We start from the raw sequence: 15,032 nt of genomic DNA, 5'->3' as shown, positions 1-15,032 counted from the left end.
GCCAGTTCAAGTCCCAGATGCTTCACTTTTGATCCAGCTCCCTGCTAATGCACCTGGGAAAGCAGCAGAGGATGGCACAATTCCTTGGGCCCCTGAATCCATGCGGGAGAACCAGGAAGAAGCTCCTGGCTCCTGACTTTGGAATAGTTCTGCTCATGTGGCTGTTTGCAGAGTGAACCAGAAGATGGGAGACTTCTCTCTCTCTCTTTGTAATTCTTTCAGATAAATAAAATAAAAATAAACCTTTAGAATAAATAAAAATAAAAAAAGAAAGATAAGATTATGCCCATAAGGAAAGGTATGTCCCTCTAGGTAAGATCAAACATTAAGACCATCTTATCTAAATTGTCATGCATTTTGAAGTAATTATTAAGACCCTCTCTCCCTTAGTTTGATTTGAAAAGGAAGGTTTCAAATGTTTGCTGTACAAAAAGTCTTTCAGAACCTTGAAGAGGACACATTTTAAACATAGAGCCCACAATGTTTCAATTTCCATGAGCAGTAAATCTGATTTTTAGTACAAAATGTGAATGATGAAAGACTTTAAATAGGTAAAATTGTAAATGGTTAAATTTATAAACTCATTAAATAAAAAGAAGAGGTGATTGCCTACTCCAGACAGTATTTTCGAAAGCATCTGCAAGATTTTATAAAACATTTATCTCTTTTAGGCCTCTAGGACCTTTTCATGAAGATAACCATCATGACTGATAGCAACACAACAAGATGATAGGACTTTTGTAGCATTTGGACATTTGTATTGATAGCATTTTACATCATCATAACATTTAGTACCATTTCACATCTTGACACTACCTTTAATATCACCCAATTAGCCTAATTAGTGGATGTCTCTACAAGATGAAAGAAATATCCTTTGACATTTCCAGGGGCCCAACTGGAAATATCAAAGTCCAAAGAATTTGGAACTTTATTTTTGAATGCCTGCAAAGATGCCAAGAAGGCTTAAAATGTCTGGTAGAAATAGGATCCCCTTAACACCTTTTTTTTTTTTTTTTTTCAAAAAAAACCTCAGATTTTATCAATGCACCCTTTAAAAAAGTATTTTTAAATTTCTGAAAGCAGTTTAATGTGAATCAAAAGCAGTTCCTGAGTAACTGCAGTGAACAGTCTTTTAAAATATATATATGTACACATATATATGTACACACACATACATACATATATATATATTAGCAACCTAGCTCATTTTGGTTCTGCCTTAATTTACCTCCCCAGCATTTAGTTGAATCAGTCCCTTTCTTCTTGTCAGCTCCCCATGTGCAAGTACAATAGCATCAGCTCTGGGAGTCGGCAGAGTGCAGGTGTTTCTTGTCACTCTGTGTGGTCATCTGCATGTCTACTAGGCCAGGTTTCCAGAGACACTGCAGGTCACATTTCTCTTCTATCTCACATCACATGTGACAGCCATGGACTCCTCACGTTTTCTTCATTAGACGCCGAGACTGCCACGTGTGGAGCTTGTTGTAGGCTGTCTGCAGCATCTCTTCTATGTGGCTCACCAAATCTGTGCTTAAATACTGTCTCCGAATTTTTTCTTGGAATGGGCAGAGCTTTGTAACCTGGAATCGTTCCAAATTACTTTTCATTTTTATTACCTTTTCTTCTAGGAATGGTGTATTAACAGGAAAACAGGACCAGAAATGCCGCAGAAGTTCTCCAACAGCCACATACGAGTGTTTCAATTCAGACTGAATATCATTTGGCACCATCTGGTTTATGGCTTGCTGTGTCCCTCCTTGCATAAGTGCTCCTCCAGGTGACAATGCTGTAATGGTACAACTGGCAGCACCACTTGAGAGAACCTGAGTTAACCTAGGTGTATAAGCTTCCATTTCTTGCCTAATACTTTGAAAAGAATTAATAATGTCCTGACTTGTTGCATACTGTAGTGACTGAATTGGAGTTGGACCATGATAATACCTATCGGACTTCTTAAGGTTTAGTGCAATTGTTTTTACAGAATTATTTTTTCCCAAGTCTTCATATTCAATGGATTCTTGTAACTTTGCCCTTTTGACTGCTGGCTGAAAGCAGTCGGCATCTCCGGAATTTCCATCAATGCTGCTGGGCTCACCATTTTGTGCTTCTTGTTTCCTGAGACCTGCTGCCAGAACCATGGCACTGTGATGGTTGAACCTCTTGATGATGGCAGCATTACTATTCTCCTTTATGGACTTAGAATTGGAAGTAGACGGCACGGAGGAAATGCCATAGCCCTCATCTAATGGCTTATCCTCTAAAGCTGTCAAATCCAGTAGTGGGTTCTTTACTCCTAATGAAACCATTGTTTTTAATCCTTTTTCATCTATTTTGGCACATTCTGCAAAGAGATCCTTTGACCCTGTATTCAGCCTGTCCCTATGAAAATAATGGGACTGGAAAAACCGCGTCCAGAATTCCTTTTCTGTCATGTTGTGAGGAACATTTTCTGCATATTTCATTTTTACTGCTGGGTAAGTCCTAAAAATGGACTCAATGATATCAGAAGTTAAACTGTATCTCAAACCATTACAGCCATCTGTTTGGGGCCGGACATCAGCCAGAAATGCTGCAGAAATGCCAATGTCCTGCTTATGGTTGGATGTGGAAGAACTATCTGTTGTGTTCACATTTAAGCGATTGGCCCAGAATTCCTCAGCACTGATCACTTGACTCACAACCAGGTCTTTATAGAGCTGAAACAAAACAGGATCTTCTTGCAGCATTCTGTTTTTCTCTTCCAGTTCTTTATTTGCTTTCCTCTTAAATTTGGGCAGCAGCTGCTGAAGAAGGTCCTTTACTGCATCACGCTCTTTCACTGCTGTGCTTTCATTGGAAAAATGGAAGCTTGTTGTGTCCCCAGGACCAGCTGAAGCTGAATTTTAGCTTTTCCTTCTGGACTGATTTTCTGGCATTTAATGTCCGCATACATATGGCTGATTGTAAACCTATCTTTGCCTTCAGGTGCCCAAGAAATTCTTTCTGCCATGAGGTACAGAGCTCCATCCTGTTTCTTCTGTCGCACCTTCTTTACAATCAGCAATACTTCTTCAGAGGAAGTTGCCATGATGGTTAGACGGTGCAGGTGGAAGCCACAACCCTGAGCAGAGAGTAAGTAGCTGTGTTGGGTCAGGTCGAGTTCCGCTGCGCTTCTTAGAGCTGCTGCTGGGAAGAGGCGGAAACCCAGTGGCCGCAGCCGTTGCCACCGCCTCTGTTACTGGGGGGTCTCGCCTCCATCGCTGGCTGCGAGGGTTCTGAGGGCACGTGACCGGAAGTTCGAAGGCGGGCTTTCGGGACACGTGACCACAGAGCGCGGCCGCCATGACACCTTCTGCTAATTCCCTCCCTCCCCCACCGGTTCCCGACTGTTTTGTTTCCTCTCTCCGGTCTTGAGCACTTAAGGATACTGGCATCCTGGCGGGCCACCCATTTGGTCTAGAGCTCCTCCGATGCGGTCCAGCACCGTGTCTTCAACCCGCGGCGGCTCGCTGACTGCAGGTCTAAGGGAGCGTCATTGCGATGGCGGCTCGAGGGGGTGGGGATCCCTTAACATCTTAATGTAATATAGGCCAGACTTGATCATTGTTCAAAAGTGGTCCCTCAAATGCTTTAAAATGAGCATATAATCAAACCACAACTCTTATTAATAAAGACTCAGGTGTTTTTAAACAATTGATCTCTTTGGTCTTTGTCTAAAATGGATAAGTAAAACCTTAAATGAGCTAGCACACAGAATCATCTCATAATTTGAAGCAATTTTAACAGAGAAATAGAGAAGAAAAGAGAGCTTACTGGAGTTGGTAGAAAACTGACAGAGTCACCAATTAAACAAAAAACTATTAAAAGGAGATGCTTTTAATCTATTTCAGAATTAGCAATTAAGACTATCACCAAATAGTTCTGCTGATTTCCTTGAGTTACATTTTGAATTGATCCTTTAAAAAATCTCCAAATTAAGAGATTTTCTAAATAAAAGAATATAGTAAATTTCAACCTTAATCTCAAGCGGTCTTGAATAATTTTTCATATATGAACATTTGTAAAAATATATTTGTTAACAAATTTAAATTATTTTATAGACTGTAAATCAGAGATTACAAAATAGGGGCCAGCACTGTGGTGCAGTGGGTTAAAGTCCCAGCCTGTAGCACCAGCATCCCATATGGGTGATGGTTCAAGTCCCGGCTGCTCCACTTCTGATCTAGCTCTCTGTTATGGCCTGGGAAAGCAGTGGAAGATGGCCCATGTCCTTGGGCCTCTGCACCCATGGAGATCTGTAAAAAGTTCCTGGTTCCTGGCTTGGGATCAGATCAGATCAGCTATGGCCATTGCGGTCATTTGGGGAGTAAACCAGTGGAATGGGCAATCTCTCTGGCTGTACCTCTGTAACTCTTTCAAATAAATAATTCTTTAAATAATCTTCCTAGATTCAAGACAGAAATTCCTTCAAACCCAATATCCAGTTGAATTTTACAACTGAACCAAAATTTCATGCATGAGATCATTATTTACCAAAGACATCTTTTTGGATTTTAAACTGAATTTGAGCCTAGTTTTTCATCCAGAAAACACCTTGGGCTAATAATGTCTGGTCAACCATCAGCTACTTGGAACTGTCTGAAACAACTACATCTTCAGGCAGCTCCACGACCCCAACGTTGACTGTGCCCAGTGGCCAGGGTGCCACAGATGAGTTACTCACTAGTGATTGTTCAACATCACATTCAATTTCATGAAGGAGGACATTCATCAGAGCAGATGGGCACCTTCTTGTTGAAGAGATTCCCAATGAGGACAATGTAATAGGTGACAGAATGAAGTGCTAGTGTGGAGAGAGAGTTATGCCTGGAAATAGTAATGAACCCAGTGAGCCAGTTGGTTCGAGCATTATTCCACATAGGTTAGGAGAGCTATCTCCCAGGGTAATGTTTCCATGGGAGGGGCCCTTTATTTCCTTTCCACCCCTTGTGTGGAATATTGCTGGATAGAGGGCTTCATGGGTGTGGAATTCCTGAAATCCTACCAGGACTTTACAAAGGACTTGGTGGCCCACTTGGTGGAGGTCATGAGAAATTCCAAGGTGGCCAGGTTAAAATAACAGGCAAGACTTTGTCTCCATGAAGTATTAGCGAAGAGATTTTGGCTGCCGCTAGACAAGGCAGGGGAAAAGATAGAAGAAGGCTAGGCATGGGGCATTCTTTCAAGTGAAGTTGCTCAGGACTTGCCACAGTTCTTGAGATTTCTTTGCCAGCACTGCCAAATATATCACTGGAGATGGCTGGAACAGAGATGTTTGTCTTCATGTGAGAGAGAATCTAGATGTGATATAGAGTAGCAGTGCGAGATGTGGCTGCATTATGTTAGGTTTTAGGATTTTAGGACTCATAGAAGGATAGGAAGTAGCTAGTTAAAGGTCTTTATGGGCCACTGCTGTGGCATAGGGGATAAAGCCTCCACCTGCAGTGCCAGCATCCCATGTGGGTACTGGTTCGTGTCCTGGCTGCTCCACTTCCAATCCAGCTGTCTGCTATGGCCTGGGAAAGGAGCAGAAGATGGCCCAAGTCCTTGGGTCCCTGAATCCATGTGGGAGACCAGGAAGAGGTTCCTGGCTTCTGGCTTCTGATCAGCAGAGCTCCGGCCATTGCGGCCATTTGGGGAGTAAACCAATGGAAGGAAGACCTTTCTCTGTCTCTCCCTCTCTCTGTCTGTAATTATAACTCTCATGTTGGGGTCTCAAGCCCGATGCTAGCCCCTGACCAGCAGGGGCAGCACAAGCCCTCCCCAAAAAGGCGAACGGGAAGGGTAAGGTCGACAGGTGAACATACCACAAGCACCCATGAGTTCTGTCAAAGCAGGAACCACTTTATTGAGGAAGTGTGCAGGCTTATAAAGCTTACGAAAGACATGCACAGTAGGGGAGCCAATTAGTGAAAAGGTCATGCAGGCATGGGTGGACCACACACAGGGGCACCTTAAGCAAAGTATAGAGATCATGCACTGTCCACGTGTCTGGAACTAAAGCAGACCTATCCCTGCCAGTGGTCTGATGATCATATGTAGCTTAATGGCAGCAGCCACAGACACACCCCTCAAACATCCACCAGGCACCATATTGGGATGGAGATTTTAGGCAATGCCCAATACTCTCAAATAAAATAAGTAAAACCTTTTTTTTCTTTTTTGAAAGGCAGAGTTAGACAGTGTGAGAGAGAGAGAGACACAGAGAAAGGTCTTCCTTCCGTTGGTTCACCCCCCTAAATGGCCACTACAGCTGGTGCGCTGTGCTGATCTGAAGCCAGGAGCCAGGTGTTTCCTCCTGGACTCCTATGCAGTTGCAGGGCCCAAGCACTTGGGCCATCCTCCACTGCCTTCCCGGGCCACAGCAGAGAGCTGGACTGGAAGAGGAGCAACTGGGACAGAACAAATGCCCCATCAGGGACTAGAAACCCAGGGTGCCAGCGCTGTAGGCAGAGGATTAGCCAAGTGAGCCATGGCACTGGCCAATAAATAAAATCTTGGAAAAAAAAAAAAGAGGCAGGCTAGAGGGGAATTGAGATTTAGAACCCATGAATTAAGCAAAATATGGCCTGAGGGAAGAAGGTCCTTTCACAGGAAAGAGTCACCCCAAATGAGAACCTAAGTTCTGAGTTCTCTAAGAGGAGACCACGAGAATCTCCAAGCTCGGACCGGTGTCCGTTTTAAGCTGTTACAGATAAGCATTTCCCCCAAGAGCAGGAAACTGACTAAACATGCCAGGCCCTAAGAGGGGCATGAACTGGCCCAACCAAATACCCAGGCCCTAAAGGGAGGAAGAAGCCTCATGAGCATCGCCCCAATATGCTTGAGGTGGCAGAGACCTCTCTTACCAAGCCAGTGGGTTGAGAATTAGGTTCGCTGTGGCCTGCAGTGATGAGATCTGGCAAAAGCTCTGTGAATGCATTGAGAAATGAGAAAGTGCAAGCAGATCAGAAAGTGATCTGGAGAGCATCTCTCAGGGCCATCTGAGTCAGAAGGGAAAAGGACATGGTGGGAAAGAGAAGGTGGGGGGGCAGAGACAGTAAAAAGGGAAAAGAGTTCAGAAAGGAGAAGAAAGTCTGGAGAAAAGTTAACATGCACAGCTCTTACCAAAAGATATGGGAGTGGCTGATTGGGGCCAGTTGCCATTCCCTCACTCCCCCCTCACATGGCACACCACATGGAAGGAGATGATACGAACTCACAGCCAGACTGAATTTATTCAAAGAAAACGAACTTGCAGAAGTTGACCAGCTGCCAATGTGCACAAAGACCAAACATGTGGCTGAAGTCCCAGACACCAGCAACCAGGGCCTTATTATATCTTAGGTGGGTTAGGGTAGAGGTGGGGAATAGTAGGTGGAGATGAGCTTCTCCATATAGGTTTTCCAAGTTTTTCAAGGCTTCCAAACCTGGAGAAGAATGTATGGGGTGAGGTGGGAACGATATAGGATGTGAGACTGAACTGGTCTCTTGAAAGAAGGCAGGGGTAACAAGAACCTAAAATGACTGACGCTTATGTTCTTGTCCCATCATAAGCCAAAGCCAAGAGCTTGGAACTCCATCTGAGTTCCCACACGGATGGCAGAGACACAAGCACTTGGGCTGCTTTCCCAGGTGCATTAGTGTTGTGGGCTAGCTTAGGCTCAAACTTCAATTTCATGCTCTTGCCTTTTACTTAAAGAAGAATTCTAAGTTCAGGCACAAATACAACATGCAGCATGATGAGGCTTATTGATAGTGAGAATACATAGGAATAAATAGTCTTTATTAAAGCAGAGTGTGGCAGGAAGGGGAAAGACAGACTTCCATACCAGGCTCTTCTGTATGCACGAGGGGAGAGAGAGCAAGCATGCATTCCCCTTCACCAAGCTTCTTATGAGCTTCCAAAAGGGCAGTGGTTACAGAGTCTGCTTGACATGTGGGTGATAGGATTACCTGGGGGTGGAGGAGGTATGGCTTTCAGCTCATGAACTATCTATCTACCTTAGTTTTTCCACTTCATGAGCAGGGAGCTGGATTGGAAGTGGAGCAGCTGAGACTGCAGCCAACATGCAGGTGGGATTGCTTGCATGTAGAGGTGGTTAACCCATAGTGCCACAACACTGGCCCTGATATGGACATATCATTAACTAAAGTCTTTCTCATTTTCAATTCCTCAGTTATTACATAATATACTTTTTCTGTCTTAGTAACCACAAATTATCATTTTAAAATCAAAGTCTAGACATTTTAATTATAAAAATAATACATGGGGTGGCATTGTGATTCTGCAGATTGAGCTGTTGCTTAGAATACCAGTATCCCATAACAGAAAGCCTGATATGAGTCCTGCCTGCTCTTCTGTTCCAGCTCCCTGATAATCCAGTTTCCTGGTAATGCACCTGGAAGGACAGACAGTGACCCAAGTGCCTAGATCCCTGTTGCTGTGGATTCATTTCTGAGAGGAAGAGGGTGGTGGGGGAAAGAGGTGCAGAGTCACCACACAGACCCCGGGAGTCGGTGAAAGCAGGCCTGAGGCAAGCAGTTGCTACAGCTGCTTATATAGTAAGGCAGCCAATCCAGTCAAGGGGCGGTCTATGCCCTAACCAATCACAGCCTGTTGCCAGGCAGTTTCCAAAGCCATCCTATCACAGCCTGTTGCCAGCCAGGCTCTGTTGCCAGGCAGTTTCTGAAACCATCCAATCACAGCCTGTTGTCAGTCAGGCTCTGCTGTCATGTGGTTTCCGAAGCCATCCAATCATGGCCTGTTGCCAGGCAGTTTCTGTTGCCAGTGGCCATCTTGGCATGACCTTCTCGTTCCACCACATTGATCCCTATCACCTATGTGGGAGACCCAGATGGGGTTCCTGGTCTCTGGCTTTATCCTAGCCCACCCTAGATATTGAAGCCCTTTCTGGAAGAAAACAGTAGATGGAAGCTCTCTCTCTCCCTCACTCCCTCAACTTCTCCCTCTCTCTCTCTCTCTACCTTTAAAAGTACATCTTCATAACAACACACATATTAGCTATTAAAGACTGCAGAAGAGTATAAAATGAAAGCATGACTCCCTGCATTCTATACTAGTCATATTTCCCAGAACAAACTACTCTTAACTATTTCCTACATTATCTTCTGAGATTTCTATATGCATATATACAAGAGTACTTTAAAGTATCATGAAAATGTAATCAAATGATTAAGTCTAATTTGCTGTAATTAATTTCTTTTTAAATTTTTATTTTTATTTATTTGAAAAGCAGAGTTACAGAGAGGCAGAGACAGAGAGAGTGAGAGTGAAAGCGAGGTCTTCCATCTGTTGGTTCACTCCCCAGATGGCCACAATGGCTAGAGCTGAGCAGATCCAAAGCCAGGAGCTTCTTCAGGTCTCCCATATGGGCACAGGGGTCCAAGGACTTGGGCCATCTTCCACTGCTTTCCTGGGTCATAGCAGAGAGCTGGATCAGAAGTGGAGCAGCTGGGACTTAAACAAGTGCCCAATGGACACAGCAGGTGACAGCTTTACCTGCTGCACCACAATGTCGGCCCTTGTAACTAATTCCAAAGTCCATGCATACAAGAAGGTTTCAAAACCATTTGTGTAGTGTGTATTATGAAAAGAGGTGAATGAATTACAAGTTTTGCACCAAAATAATGTCATCTTTAATTCTATTTCTCATGAACTTTTTGAAGTGCCTTCATAAAGATATTTGTGCAGAGGGCTGGCATTGTGGCATAAATGGGTTAAACCACCACCTTTAATGCTGACATCACTTATGGGCACTAGTTTGTGTCCCAGCTGCTCCACTTCTGATCCAAATCCCTGTTTATGTGCCTGGGAAAACAGTGAAAGATGACCTGGTGGAAGCTCTTGGCTCCTGGCCCCTGGCCCCTGGCTCCTGGCTCTTGGATTTGGCCTGGCTCAGCCCCAGCCATTGCAGCCACTTGGGGAGCAAATCAGCAGATTCACAGGGAGAGATGGAACAGCTCTCCTTGCCTGTCTCTCTGCCTTCTGAATGAAATGACAATGAGTAAACAGCACTTTATAAAGAGATACATATGCATGTGTCCTTTTTTTTACAAAGGGGCATTTTTTCTGTACCTTGTTTTACATAAGTACTCTGTCCCTACATCATTTTTCAGACCTATTACATATTTAGTATTTGACTGTACAGATATAGCATAATGCATTTTACCACTTCTCTGTCAATATACATTTAGGTTGCTTCTGATTTATTCCCATCTTCAACAATACTACAAAGACCTGACTTGGTCTTTATGTATTTGACCAAATATATGTTAGATAAATTTGCAGTTGAATCCTAGCAAAGGACATTTACATTTAAAGAACTTTGATCTGCTAAATTATCCTCCAAAGAGAGTACTGTGTTATTCTCCTGCCAAAATGAGTGCAAGGGCCTGTTTCCCCACACCTTCCAAAAGTGTGTGTGATCAGAGTCAAAATCCCTTCCGATGCTTCCAATTTCCCATTTCTTCTGCTCTCTGTCTTCAACTTTTCTTTCCCTCTTTTTAGGTCTCTGATCACACTTGGCTTTTGCCAAACTAATCTGTGAATATGTTCTGCAATTATTTCCTCTCTACTTACCTTCTACACTGCCTTCTCTCACCCTCCAACCTCACTTTTCCTGCTCACAAACTTCCCTGATAGTTTCCCTGCTGCTCGGCACAACTGAACAGAAAGCAGGTGCTCACTCTTTCCCTGGTCTCCCAACCTGCCATCCTCTTCAACCAACAGAGAATGTTAATCAGGAAACATGGGAATAATTTCATAGGAAATAACACTGCCTGTGGTGCTGGCATCTAATACAAATTTCTTATACAGGAGTATGGTTTTGCATTTCATTACACCCATTCTCTACTGCTTATAAACATTATCATATGAAAAAACAGAAATGAGAGTTAACTATATCAGAAATTATGTCAGAAATTAACTCTGAATTTTAAAAAGCTATAATATACATGGTTAATTTTGGCAATCTGCACAAATGACCTGCGTCCTATTACTTTTTTTTTTTTTATCTTTTATTTAATGAATATAAATTTCCAAAGTACGTCTCATGGGTTACTTTTTGCTTTTGAGTACTTCCCAACCTCTCTACTGACCTCCACCTCCTCCCTCCTCCTTCACTCCTACTCCCTTTCTACACCACTGCCCCCTTTGCCCCTGAAGCTCTCTCCCTTTGGAAGCAGTCTTGTAGACTGACATTCAATCATGTGAGAAATGTTACTTATTTCAAAATGGTTCTGTAGGACAGGCCTGAATGGCATCTGATGGCAATCAACTGGCCTTCTAATAACCCTTAAATATGTTTCCAGCATACATGGGGCCAGTATTGAGGCATAATATGTAAAGCCACTGCATGTGACACTGACACATGGGCTGTGGTTCATGTCGCAGCTACCCTACTTCTCATCCAGCTCCCTGGTAAGGTGCCTGAGAAAGTATCAGAGGATAGCCCAAGTGCTTGCGTCACTGCTTCTTCATGGGAGACGTGGATGAATCTCCTGGCTCCTGCTTTGATCCAGTCCAGCGCTGGCTGTTGTAGCCACTGAGGATGTGAACCAGTAGATGGAAGATTGATATCTGCGTGTGTGTGTGTGTGTGTGTGTTTATCTTTTCCTCTAACTCTGCCTATCAAATAAATAAATTTCTTTTTTTTTTTTAACAGAGTGGACCGTGAGAGAGAGAGACAGAGAGAAGGGTCTTCCTTTTGCCGTTGGTTCACCCTCCAATGGCTGCTGTGGCCAGCGTGCTGCAGTCAGTGCACCACACTGATCCGAAGGCAGAAGCCAGGTGCTTCTCCTGGTCTCCCATGGGGTGCATGGCCCAAGCACCTGGACCATCCTGCACTGCACTCCCTGGCCACAGCAGAGAGCTGGCCTGGAAGAGGGGCAACAGGGACAGAATCCGGCACCCCGACCAGGACTAGAACCCAGTGTGCTGGCTCCGCTAGGTGGAGGATTAGCCTGTTGAGCCACGGCACCGGCCACAAATAAATAAATTTCTTTTAAAAAGTTTTAGAAAGGGGTCCACACTATGGTGCAGCTAGTTGAAAACATCCCTTGTAACACTGGCATCCCATATAGGTACCAGTCCTGGTGGCTCCATTTCACATCCAGCTCCCTGCCAATGGTCTGGGATCAAGTACTTGGGCCCCTACACCCAAGTAGGAGATCTGACTCCTGGCTCCTGGCCTCAGTCTACCACAGCAGAGGCTGTTGTGGCTATTTGGGGAGTGAACCAGAAGATGAAGATCTCTCTCTTAGAATAAAAAAAAGAGGGGTCAGCACTGTGGCGCAGTAGGTTAATCCTCCACCTTCTGCGCTGGCATCACATATGGGTGCTGGTTCTAGTCCCGGTTGCTCCTCTTCCAATCCAGCTCTCTGCTGTGGCCTGGGAAAGTAGTAGAAGATAGCCCAAGTCCTTGGGCCCATGCACCCATGTGGGAGATCCAGGAGAAGCTCCTGGCCCCTGGCTTCAGATCAGCAAAGCTCCGAACATTGCAGCCAACTGGGGAGTGACCCAGCAGATGAAAGACCTTTCTCTCTATCTCTCTCTCTGCTGATAACTCTACCTCTCAAATAAATAAAAAAATCTTTTAAAAAAATAGAAAAAAGATTAAAATTAAGGAGAACAAATAAAAAAAGTCCCTCTCTCATTCTGCCTTTCTGTTTAAAGAAACTGACCACAAATATTCTGACTCAATTTGACATGCGATGGAGCCAAGAAAGCTACTGCTGACTTTGTCTAGTGCCTCCTCAATCCCTTTCTGCAGAAAAAACAATTCCTCTTGCTTTCCAAGCACCCAAAGCCAAAATGACCAGTGCTACCCAGTTTAACTCTGTTAAGGCTGCTCCAGCATTGAAGGAAAGAAGGAGGAAGGGACACAAATGCATGGTGCTTTAGATCATAGTTTCAGACCAGAATCTCATGGTTGGGGGGTGGGTGCTTTCTCAAGATGGGAGTCTCAGGTGCTCCAAAATGGAGTCCCTACTGTCCAGGTGTTACCTCATTACCAGCTTATGTATCTCATACAAAATATTTCTCTCTTACACATTTTATAAAACTTGCCAGAAACCTATAGCCATGAGGGGAAGGATGTGCCAAGGACAGCCAGTTAGCCTGATGAGTCTAAGCATCCTGTTCTCAGCTTTTTCCAAGTCGTATTAACAGGTAAACAACACAGTTGCTCAGAAAGTGGTCTTACACTTGTTAAAAGAGCTGCTTCCCACCGGAAGCACGAAAATGCTGGTCCGTTCACAAGCACTGTGATAGGGAGGGCACTGGAGAAAAGGTCAAAAACAACACACTGGGGCTGAGAGGAGAAATGCTGTCACCCTAACACCCTCTATCCAGAAATCACTTTCTGTGTTCACTTCCTAGATGGCCTCATTATGCTAATGAGTTTCATAAACTGGTAATCTGGTGACAATGACATTCTATCAGGACACTGGAATCACTCAGTTCTTCATGTGAAAACTGCATTACACTGAAACTCACTCAGCAATAGTTTTCAAGGTCACATCTACTCTACATCTCTGTGGGGGGAGAGGTGAACTTTTTTCTTTCCCCTCTTCTTTTTGACCCCTCCTCCCATTAACAACTTGTATAGATGCTTCCACAGACCACAGTCTTTATGAAAATGTAGAACTAATATCGTCCTATGTCAAAAATGTCATGGGTTAAACACAGAACCCAAAATAAGACAAGTATCTGGACTTCTTAGTTAATTCAGTGTGGGGTCCAGGGCTGTGGCAGAGTGAGTAAAGCTGCCCCCTTCAGTGCCCGCATCCCATATGGGCCATGCCAGGTGGATTGTTTTCAAAGGGAGGGGGGAATTTTTTCTAAGTCCCAGCTACCCCACTTCAATCTAGCTCTCTGCTATGGCCTGGGAAAGCAGTAGATGATGGCCCAGGTCCTTGGGCCCTGGACCCAGTGGGAGACCCAGAAGAAGCTCCTGGCTCCTGGCTCCTGGCTCCTGGTTTCAGGTCAGCCCAGCTCTGACCATTGCAGGCATTTGGGGAATGAACCAGCAGATGGAAGACCTCTCCCTCTCTCTCTGCCTCTGCCCCTCTGTATCTCTGACTTTCAGATAAATAAATAAATCTTTTTTAAAAAAAGTATGGACTGTAACATAATCAGCCTGGTGGAGCACTGGGTGACTGCAGAACTGGGCAGAGAAAGTGCTACTTTTCTGTATTTGTGTTTATAGTTCTCCACTTCATGCAAATCCAGACTAAAATAGCTCCAGTTGTTGACCGCACAGTTCGCTCTCACTTTGTAAAGGGGTCAGCGGCAGGCAATAGCAGTTGACATCCTTCCTAACAGGAGAAGGAAGAAGGGCTGATGACAGAAATTGAAAAGCAGCAATTAAGTCATCAGCTAAGATTCTGTGGCCTCAAACTCCAGATTGAAAAGTCTGTTAACTAAACACGGAAGAAAGATCAACCCACAAAGTTACTGCTCACCCTTCACGCTGCTCCCTCTGGCGAAAAGCTCAGCAGCAGGGCCACCGCTGCCAGGTGTGTCCGTGGGGAATCCAACGCCCGATGAGGTGCAGAATGGGGGCCATGGAGCAGCTCCTATTCTGACCCTCCTTCCCACCCCTGCTGCCTCCCGCACTCCTCTGAAGGCCACTGAGCCCCACCCCGCAGAAGCAGCAGCCAGAAGGCATTCTGTGACCCACCCGAAGTGGGAGCCCAGCTTATTTAAATAGAGCGAACTGGCAGCCTCACGGCCTTCCTTCCCCACCCTCTCACCTGCCCTGCTTGTGCAGTTGTCCTGACCGGTGCTCTCTGTTTCGTAACCACCACATAAAGCACATTGAGGAAAATTTGAGCAAGGTAACACGGGGGCCGGCCGGGCACTGGGAGGCTGGGCAGTGGCGGTGGGAGACAGGAGAGCCAAGGTCCCAGCCCTGACCCTGCCCCGGGAACCCACCAGAATCACTGAGAAGTGAGCCACGTGGCGGAGCCGCCACCCGCCCTCTCACCCATCCCTCTCCCACACTCAC

General features: G+C 44.9%; 1 pseudogene; it reads right to left on the bottom strand.

The window, feature by feature from the left end:
- Positions 1-1,176: 1,176 nt before the first annotated feature.
- Positions 1,177-3,324, bottom strand: LOC127486458 (general transcription factor IIH subunit 1 pseudogene; annotated as a pseudogene).
- Positions 3,325-15,032: the final 11,708 nt, after the last annotated feature.

The sequence above is a fragment of the Oryctolagus cuniculus genome, unplaced genomic scaffold, assembly GCF_964237555.1.
Source record: "Oryctolagus cuniculus unplaced genomic scaffold, mOryCun1.1 SCAFFOLD_35, whole genome shotgun sequence".
NCBI lineage: Eukaryota > Metazoa > Chordata > Mammalia > Lagomorpha > Leporidae > Oryctolagus > Oryctolagus cuniculus.
Note: the sequence above shows the minus strand (reverse complement) of the source record. Positions and strands in the feature narration are given on the sequence as shown.